Here is a 9861-nt window from a genome sequence, read left to right as displayed (position 1 = left end):
AAATGCCACCACCAGGGACCTGAGCTCTGGGTCCTGAATCCTTTGGGGTTGGAAAGTCCCCTTTAAACTGCAAACTACACTGACCATCAAGTGTCCAAAACTGGAGCTTCCACTGTTTGCCAGAGGCTGTTGCAGGTGCTGGGCCAAGCTTTGGGTCCTTCCTATGGTATAACCCTCTCTGTTACCCTTCAAGGTTGGGTGCTTCCATTAGCCCTATCTGACAGAGGAGGGGAGTGAGGCCCAGAGAAGTGAAGTGACTTGCCCAAGGTCATCTAGCCAGGAGGTAAGGGGTTCATTCGCTGGGGTTCTTACTCCAGACACTGGGGGTTTTGTGGGATTTGTTTGTTTGTTTGTTTGTTGTTTGTTTGCTTGTTTGTTTTTAGACAGAGTCTTGCTCTGTCACCCAGGCTCGTGCTATATCAGCTCACTGCAACCTCCACCTCCTTGATTCAAGTGATTCTTCTGCTTCAGCCTTCCAAGTTACAGGTGTATGCCACCACATCCAGCTAATTTTTGTGTTTTTTGTAGAGATGGGGGTTTCACCATGTTGCCTAGGCTAGTCTCGAACTTCTGGCCTCAAGTAATCCACCCGCCTTGGCCTCCCAAAGTGTTGGGATTAGAGGAGTGAGCCACCACTCCTGGCCTGACACTGGGGTCTTTACCATTTCTCCTTGGTGCTGGGTACAAGGGTGTGCTGTGAGTGTGGGGGTCCAGGAACCCTGGGGTAGATGCAGGGACAGGAATGGCAATGTGAACCCTTGGCCCAGGTGGAACCAGATCCCCCAAGGGAGAGTGAGAAGGAGTGGCATCAACCAATGGGCCTGAAGACAGGCAGACACCAGGTGGCTTCCCCATGGAGCTAAGTCAGGCTCTGACTTCCACCCTCCCTGTTATTTTGTCTGCTGCTTCCTCCTTTCTTCAGGGACTCTGCTTTGTCCCTCCGTAGCCTGCTGTTTGTCCCTCCTCTCCTGACCTCCCCATAACCTTCAGTACACCCCCTGGGAGCTCAGACCCTCCACCCTGCACTCAACCCCAGTGCCTGCCTTGGCCCAGTATTTTCCCACCCACAAACCCTGGTCGTTGTTGTGCCCTCCACCTGGTGCGTCCTCTGTCTTCCACCCACTGGCTCCAGCCGGCCCAATCTGATTCATCTTAGCATGTGGCCTTGTGCCAGGGATAGGGCTTGTCTCTGGCTAGTCCTCAGCAGGCAGTTTTGGAAAGACAAACAGAGGGGTGGATGGAAGGACAGATAAATGATCCCACCCGGGGTCCTGTACTCAGCAGGAGTCGAACAGACACTAGTACAATGTCTGCTGTCCAGATCTTGAATAGAGACACTCTTTCAGGCCCTGCTCTTGGCTGACCTTGTGCAGGAATCTGCCATCTTGTCTGCCTGGCTCCCCTTCATCTCTGTGTCTGTCTCAGTTTCCCTCTCCCAGGCCCTGAACCCCAGATCCTCAGATAGAGCTATGGAGATTAATTGATAACTGGTTGGGTGGGCCAATGTCAGTGACTGCCCAGGCCTGCAAAGATGGCCCTCTCTGATCCAGGAGCAGGAAGGGATCCTTAATATAAATATGACCCTAGGGTGGGGCAGGGGACTTATGACAGAGATAAGTAGCCCCCAAGACCAGATGTGACAGAGAATCCAACACTGTCAAGGCCCCAGGTCTCCAAGCCGGAAATGGCATCTACAGATCAAGAAGACAAAGGCATGCTTCTGGGTGAGGCCTGGACCTTCTGTCTCCCAGAGAAGCCAGCCACCCTTTACCTGGGAGAGCTGCCAACATCCTTTACCTGGGAGAGAGCTCTGGGGATAGCCCAAACTCCATTGACCCATTTCCTCTTCAGAGGGACTCAGGTCTTTTTCATATTTATTTGTAGTTCTTAAAAGATACAACTGGGCCGGGCACAGTAGCTCATGCCTGTAATCCCAGCACTTTGGGAGGCCGAGGCGGGCGGATTACCTGAGCTCAGAAGTTGAAGACCATCCTGGGCAACATGGTGACATCCCGTCTCCACTAAAATACAAAAAATTAACCAGGCATGGTGGCAGGTGCCTGTAGTCCCAGCTACTCGGGAGGCTGAGGCATGAGAATTGCTTGAGTCCAGGAGGCGGAGGTTGCAGCGAGCCAAGATTGCACCACTGCACTCCAGCTTGGGCTACAGAGTGAGATTCTGTGTCAAAAAAAAAAAAAAAGATACAATTGGAATTCTTCATACAGTTTTGCATCCAACTTCATCTACATAGTAACCCTGGGGGGATTTTTACCCCATTTTACAGATGAGAAAAGCAAGGCTCAAGAGAGGATGAGTGATGGGCTCAAAGATGCACAGTGAGTGACTGAACAAAGATGAAAACCCAGGGCTGCTGGGTCCCTCGTTCAATATTGTCCAAAATCACTGGAAAGGGAGGAAGCGGATTTTAAATTTGACTCTCATTTGTGTGTGTATGCAAGTCCTCTCTAAAAGGACTTAGGAGAAGCTAGGGAGAGTGTTTACCTACAGGGAGGAGACTGGACACCGGAAGGTTGTGGAAGGTTGTGGAAGGGTGTGGTATGGCGTGGGAAGGACACTCTTTACTGGTACTCCTTTGTATCTCTTGAATGAATTAAGGCATGTATTACCTCTTTAACAACCAAATAAAAGTTGATCCAGTTCTTTCCTTCCTGCGGCCTATCTTCAGCATTTTCTCTGGGTACTGGGAACTCAGGAAAGTGAGAGGAGACAATGGAGACTGCCCTTCTAAGGTGAAGCGCCAGCTGCCCCAGCAACCCACTCAGGTCAACTTGGGGGAGCCTGTGCCTCCATTCAGGTGCCTCCAGTCTCAATTACATGCTGTTTTTAAAGCCAAGTTGATTTCTCTGCTTGAGAGTTTTCTCTTTGGTCTCACTGGTGTCAGTGGCTCCTGGTTTTTGCTATTTATATGGGAGGGGAAAATGGGGGGTGTGAGGGCTGTGATGGAGGCCTGGGGGAGGAAGGCATGAGCAGCCTGTACAGCCAAGCCTCATTCATCAAACGACCTTGGCCTCCAACTTTCACTTCCTTTTTTCTTTTTTTTAAAGATTATATAGAGACAGGGGTCTCACTATGTTGCCCAGGCTGGTCTCAAACTCCTGGCCTTAAGGGATCCTCCCACCTCAGTCTCCCAAAGTGCTAGGATTACAGGTGTGAGCCACTATGCTGGGCCTTGTTGGGTACATTTAAAATCCCAAATATTTCTTCTCTAATTATAGTAGTGACATCTATTGTAGAAAATTTGGAAGTCAGAAAAGCATACAGCAGAAAATTAAAATCACTGGTCATGTCACTACTCAAGGATCACCACTGTTAACATTTTAGTGACCATCCTGCCAAGGTTTTCTTTTTTAATTATATTTTTATTTTTTCCATAAGTTATTGGGGTACAGGTGGTATTTGGTTACATGAGTGAGTTCTTTTTTTTTTTTTTTTGAGACGGAGTCTTGCTCTATTGCCAGGCTGGAGGGCAGTGGTGGGATCTCGGCTCACTGCAACCTCCGATACCCTGGTTCAAGTGATTCTCCTGCCTCAGCCTCCCGAGTAGCTGGTATTACAGGCATGTGCCACCATGCCCAGCTAATTTTTGTATTTTTAGTAGAGATGGGTTTTCACCATGTTGGCCAGGATAGTCTCGATCTCCTGACCTCGTGATCCGCCCGCCTCAGCCTCCCAAAGTGCTGGGATTACAGGCATGAGACACCGTGCTGGGCCATGAGTGAGTTCTTTACTGGTGATTTGTGAGATTTTGGTGCACCCATCATCAGAGCAGTATACACTGCACCATATTTGCAGTCTTTTATCCCTCACCCTCCTTCCATTCTTTCCCCCAGGTCCCTACAGTCCATTGTATCACTCCTATGCCTTTGCATCCTCATAACTTAGCTCTCACATATCAGTGAGAACATACGATGTTTGGTTTTCCATTCCTGAGTTACTTCACTTAGAATATTAGTCTCCAATCTCATCTAGGTCACTGCAGATGCTGTTAATTCCTTTCTTTTTATGGCTGAGTAGTATTCCATCGTATATACATATACCACAGTTTCTTTATCAACTCGTTGATTGATGGGCATTTGGGTTGGTTCCACGATTTTGCAATTGTGAATTGTGCTGCCATAAACATGTGTGTGGAAATATCTTTTTCATATAATGACTTATTTTCCTTTGGGTGGATACCCAGTAGTGGGATTGCTGGATCAAATGGTATTTCTACTTTTAGTTCTTTAAGGAATCTCCACACTGTTTTCCATAGTGGCTGTACTAGTTTACATTGCTACCAGCAGTGTAGAAGTGTTCCCTGATCACCAGATCCATGCCAACATCTACTGTTTTTTGATTTTTTAATTATGGCCATTCTTGCAGGAGTAAGGTGGTATCACACTGTGGTTTTGATTTGTATTTCCCTGATCATTAATGATGTTAAGCATTTTTTCATATGTTTGTTGGCCATTTGTATATCTTCTTTAGAGAATTGTCTAGTCATGTCCTTAGCCCACTTTTTGATGGGATTGTTTGTTTTTTTCTTACTGATTTGTTTGAGTTCCTTGTAGATTCTGGATATTAGTCCTTCGTCAAATGTATAGATTGTGAAGATTTTCTCCCACTCTGTGGGTTGTCTGTTTACTTTGCTGACTGTTCCTTTTGCTGTACAAAAGCTCTCTAGTTTAATTAAGTCCCAACTATTTATCTTTGTTTCTATTGCATTCACTTTTGGGTTCTTGGTCATGAAATCCTTGCCTAAGCCAACATCTAGAAGGGTTTTTCCAACGTTATCTTCTAGAATTTTTATAGTTTCAGGTCTTAGATTTAAGTCCTTAATCCATCTCGAGTTGATTTTTGTAAAAGCTGAGAGATGAGGATCCAGTTTTAATCTCCTATGTGTGGCTAACCAATTATCCCAGCACCATGAGTTGAAAAGGGTGTCCTTTTCCCACTTTATGTTTTTGTTTGCTTTGTCAAAGATCATTTGGTTGTAAGTATGTGGTTTTATTTCTGGGCTCTCTATTCTATTCCATTGGTCTATGTGCCTATTTTTATACCAGTACCACGCTGTTTTGGTGAGTATGGCCTTACAGTAGAGTTTGAAATCAGGTAGTGTGATGCCTCCAGATTTGTTCTTTTTGCTTAGTCTTGTTTTGGCTATGTGGGCTCTTTTTTGGTTCCATATGAATTTTAGAATTGTTTTTTCCAATTCTGTGAAGAATGATGGTGATATTTTGATGGGGATTGCATTGAACTTGTAGATTGCTTTTGGCAGTATAGTCATTTTCTCAATATCGATTCTACCCATCCATGAACATGGGATGTGTTTCCATTTGTTTGTGTCATCTATGATTTCTTTCAGCAGTGTTTTGTAGTCTCCCTTGTAGAGGTCTTTCGACTCCTTGGTTAGGTATATTCCTAAGTTTTTTGTTTTGTTTTGTTTTGTTTTGTTTTGTTTTTTGCAGCTGTTGTAAAAGGGGTTGAGTTCTTGATATGATTCTCTGCTTGGTCGCTGTTGGTGTATAGGAGAGCTACTGATTTATGTACATTAATCTTGTATCTGGAAACTTTGCTGAATTCTTTTATCAGTTCTAGGAGCTTTCTGGAGGAGTATTTAGGGTTTTCAAGGTAAACAATCATATTTTCAGCAAACAGTGACAGTTTGACTTCCTCTTTACCAATTTGAATGCCTTTTATTTCTTTCTCTTGTCTGATTGCTCTGGCTAGGACTTCCAGTACTATGTTGAAGAGGAGTGGTGAGAGTGGACATCCTTGTCTTGTTCCAGTTCTCAGAGCTAATGCTTTCAACTTTTCCCCATTCAGTATTATGTTGACTGTGGGTTTTTCATAGATGGCTTTTATTACATTGAGGTATGTCCCTTGTATGCTGATTTTGCTGAGAGTTTGAATCATAAAGGGATGCTGGATTTTGTCATGCTTTTTCTGCATCTATTGAGATGATCATATGATTTTTTTTTAATTCTTTTTTTCTTTTTTTTTTTTTTTGAGTTGGAGTTTTGCTCTGTCACCAGGGCTGGAGTGCAGTGGTGTGATCTCAAATCACTGCAACCTCCACCTCCTTTCAAGCGATCCTCCCACCTCAGCCTCCCGAGTAGCTGGGATTACAGGTGCACACCACCATACCTGGCTAATTTTTTGTATTTTTAATAGGGACAGGGTTTCACCATGTTAGCCAGGCTTGTCTCGATCTCCTAACCTCAGGTGATCCACCCGCCTGGGCCTCCCAAAGTGCTGGGATTACAGGCATGAGCCACTGTGTCCGACCTGATTTTTGTTTTTAATTCTGTTTATGTGGTGCATCACATTTATTGACTTGCGTATTTTAAACCATCCCTGCAACCCTGGTATGAAACCCACTTGACCATGGTGGATTATCTTTTTGATATGTTGTTGGATTCAGTTATCTAGTATTTTGTTAAGGATTTTAGCATCTATGTTCATCAAGGTTATCGGTCTGTAGTTTTCTATTTTGGTTATGTCCTTTCCTGGTTTTGGTATTAGGGTGATGCTCTGTCAAGCTTTTCTGATACAGGTTGAGTATCACTTACCTAAAATTCTTGGGACCAGAAATGTTTTGGATTTCGGATTTTTTTCGGACTTTGGAATATTTGCATATACATAATATCTTGGGGATGAGACCCAAGTCTAAACACAAAATTCATTTACGTTTCATACTTACCTTAGGGACATAGCTTGAAGGTAATTTGACACACTACGTTAAATAATTTTGTGCATGAAACAAAGTTTGTGTACATTGAACCATCAGAAAGCAAAAGTGTCACTATCTCAGGCCCCCCATAGCATCATGTAGGTGCTCAAAAAGTTTCAGATTTTGGAGCATTTTGGATTTCGGATTTTTGGATTGGAGATGCTCAACCTGTATGTATTAGTAGTATGTAAACAGTCAAGGCCAGGTGTGGTGGTGTGCCTATAATCCCAGCTACTCAGGAGGCTGAGGTGAGAGGATCCCTTAAGTCCAGGAGTTTGAGACTGTAGTATGCTATAATCACACCTGTGAATAGCCACTGCTCTCCAGCCTGGGTAACATAGAGCGACCCCATCATAAAAAAAAAGGAAAACAATTGAGCAATCAGGATCATAGGATGGCTTTTTGACCAGTTTTTTCCCACCCAGTGCCCTATGGTAAATGTTTCCTTGCTTGATCGGCCTTGGAGAACTTGCCACATAATATTCATTCACACACTGCTGTGATTTTGTTATTTCTAGTTTTCAGTGTGGCAAATATCACTGCAGTGAACATCCTTACTTGCACATCTTTAGTATTTTTTTTTGAGACCCAGTATGATTTTTTTTTAAGAGATGGGGTCGGCCGGGCGTGGTGGCTCACGCCTGTAATCCCAGCACTTTGGGAGGCCGTGGCGGGTGGATCCCAAGGTCAGGAGATCGAGACCATCTGGCTAACACGGTGAAACCCCGTCTCTACTAAAAATACAAAAAAAAATTAGCCAGGCGTGGTGGCGGGTGCCTGTAGTCCCAGCTACTCAGGAGGCTGAGGCAGGAGAATGGCGTGAACCGGGAGGTGGAGGTCGCAGTGAGCCAAGATCGTGCAACTGCACTCCAACCTGGGCAACAGAGCGAAACTCCGTCTCAAAAAAAAAAAAAAAAAAAAAAAACACGCAGTGGGGTCTCACTGTGTTGCTCAGGCTGGTCTGTCTCAAATTCCTGGCCTCGAGCAATACTTCCACCTCAGTCTCCCAAAGGACTGGGATTACAGGCATGAACCAATGTACCTGGCCTCCTTACTTATACATCTTTATATGTGTCTGATGATTTCCTTGGAATAAATTGATAGAGGTAGAATTACCAAATCAAATGATATATACATTGCTAGGAACATATTTTAAAATGTACAAAGTATGATGGCAATAGTTTCAGAAATTTATTCTTTAATTCAATAAACATTTATTGAAGATTTATTAGATGTCAACTGCTGGGCCAGGCACAGGTGATACAACTGTGAACATTATAGACTTATAGCTGCTTCAAGGAGCTTATGGGGTTGGGGAGAGAGGCAAGAGATCAGCCAATGAGGACCAGGGTGAGAAGGGATAGGATGTGCAAGGACAGGCAGAGAGGGCTAGTGGCCTGGGAGGATATCCTGGGTTATGACTTCTTCCTGGCTGGTCTCCCACAGACTATAATCTCTGTAAGCACAGAGCTAGCCCCAAACTTCCTGACAGCCCAAAGGTCCAGTCTGCCCTCGTTGAGACCAACTGGACTGGATAAAATAACAGATCTGCACTGGGGTCTGGTCAGATCTGTTGGGGGTATTTATTTCTTTTTGTTTGAGACAAGGTCTCACTCTGTCACCCAGACTAGAGTACAGTGGTGCAGTCATAGCTCACTGCAGCCTCCAACTCCTGGGCTCAAGTGCTCCTCCCACCAAGTAGCTGGGACTACAGGTATGCCACTATGCCTGGCTAATTTTGTTTGTTTGTTTGTTTGAGATGGAGTTTCGCTCTTTCACCCATGCTGGAGTGCAGTGGCGCAATCTCGGCTCACTGCAACCTCCACCTTCCGGTTTCAAGCATTTCTCCTGCCTCAGCCTCCTGAGTAGCTGGGATTATAGGTGCCTGCCACCACGCCAGGCAAATTTTTATATTTTTAATAGAGACAAGGTTTCACCATATTGGCCAGGCTGGTCTTGAACTCCTGACCTTATGATCTGCTCACCTCGGCCTCCCAAAGTGCTTGGATTATAGGTGTGAGCCACAGCACCCGGCCACATTCTTTAGTTTTTGTAGAGACGGGGTCTTGTTATGTTGCCCAGGCTGGTCTCTAACTCCTGGCCTCAAGTGATCCTCCTGCCTTGGCCTCCCAAAATACTGCAGGTGTGGGACTACAGGTGTGATTACAGGTGTGAGCCACCGCACCAGACTGGGGTATTTGTTTCTAACCCCTGCACCACCTCTTAATCTTTGTTACTTCACTCTTCTCCCCAAACATCTGCCCTCTGTCTGTAAAACGGGGTTAGCAGCAATATCTGTTGCATTGAGTGGTTGTGAGCTCACGAGGTGATGCATGTCAGGGGCCTGCCTGGCATCATAGTAAGTGCTCAGAAAGCCAGGGTAGGATCAAGCATGTATCAGAATCACCTGGATGATTTGTTAAAACAGTTTCCTGGGCCTCACTCTGCAGTTTCTGATTCAGCAAGTATGGATAAGGTCCAAGAATTTGTGTTTCTTTTTTTTTTTCAGAGACAAGGTCTCACCATGTCACCCAGCCTGGTTTCGAGCTCCTGGGCTCAAGCAATCCTCCTGCCTTAGCCTCCTAAGTGTTGGGATTACTGGAGTGAACCGCCTTACCTGGCTTTCTTTTTTTTTTTTTAATACTTAATTTTTTTTTAAGAGAGGAATGTCTCACTCTGTTGCCCAGGTTGGAGTGCAGTGGCGAGATCATAGCTCACTGCAACCACAAACTCCTGGGCTCAAGTGATCCTCCCACCTTAGCCTTCCAGGTAGCTAGGACTACAGGCATACACCACCATGCCTGGCTAATTTTTAAATTTTTTTTTTCTTTTTGTAGAGACAGGGTCTTGCTATGTTGCTCAGGCTAGTCTCAATCTCCTGGCCTCAAGGAATCCTCCTGCCTTGGCCTCCCAAAGTGCTGGAATTACAGTCATGAACCACTGTACCCAGCCAAGAATTTGCCTTTCTTTTTTTTTTTTTTTTTTTTTTGAGACGGAGTCTCACTCTGTCGCCCAGGCTGGAGTGCAGTGGCGGGATCTCGGCTCACTGCAAGCTCCACTTTCCTGGTTCACGCCGTTCTCCTGCCTCAGCCTCCCAAGTAGCTGGGACTACAGGCGACCACCACTGC

At 45.2% G+C, this 9861-nt stretch overlaps 1 long non-coding RNA gene across 2 annotated transcripts in view; it reads left to right on the top strand.

Moving 5' to 3' along the window:
* LOC107968873 (uncharacterized) overlaps positions 1-2669 on the top strand; it is a 31936-nt gene extending 29267 nt beyond the window's left edge. For both annotated transcript variants that reach the window (XR_001710397.3, XR_001710398.4), the window contains exons 2-3: positions 194-283; positions 2285-2669. This is a non-coding gene — a long non-coding RNA (uncharacterized LOC107968873). The remainder of the gene's footprint in view (positions 1-193; positions 284-2284) is intronic.
* The last annotated feature ends 7192 nt before the right edge of the window (positions 2670-9861 follow it).

Source organism: Pan troglodytes, chromosome 18 (assembly GCF_028858775.2).
Source record: "Pan troglodytes isolate AG18354 chromosome 18, NHGRI_mPanTro3-v2.0_pri, whole genome shotgun sequence".
Taxonomy (NCBI): Eukaryota; Metazoa; Chordata; class Mammalia; order Primates; family Hominidae; genus Pan; species Pan troglodytes.
Note: the sequence above shows the minus strand (reverse complement) of the source record. Positions and strands in the feature narration are given on the sequence as shown.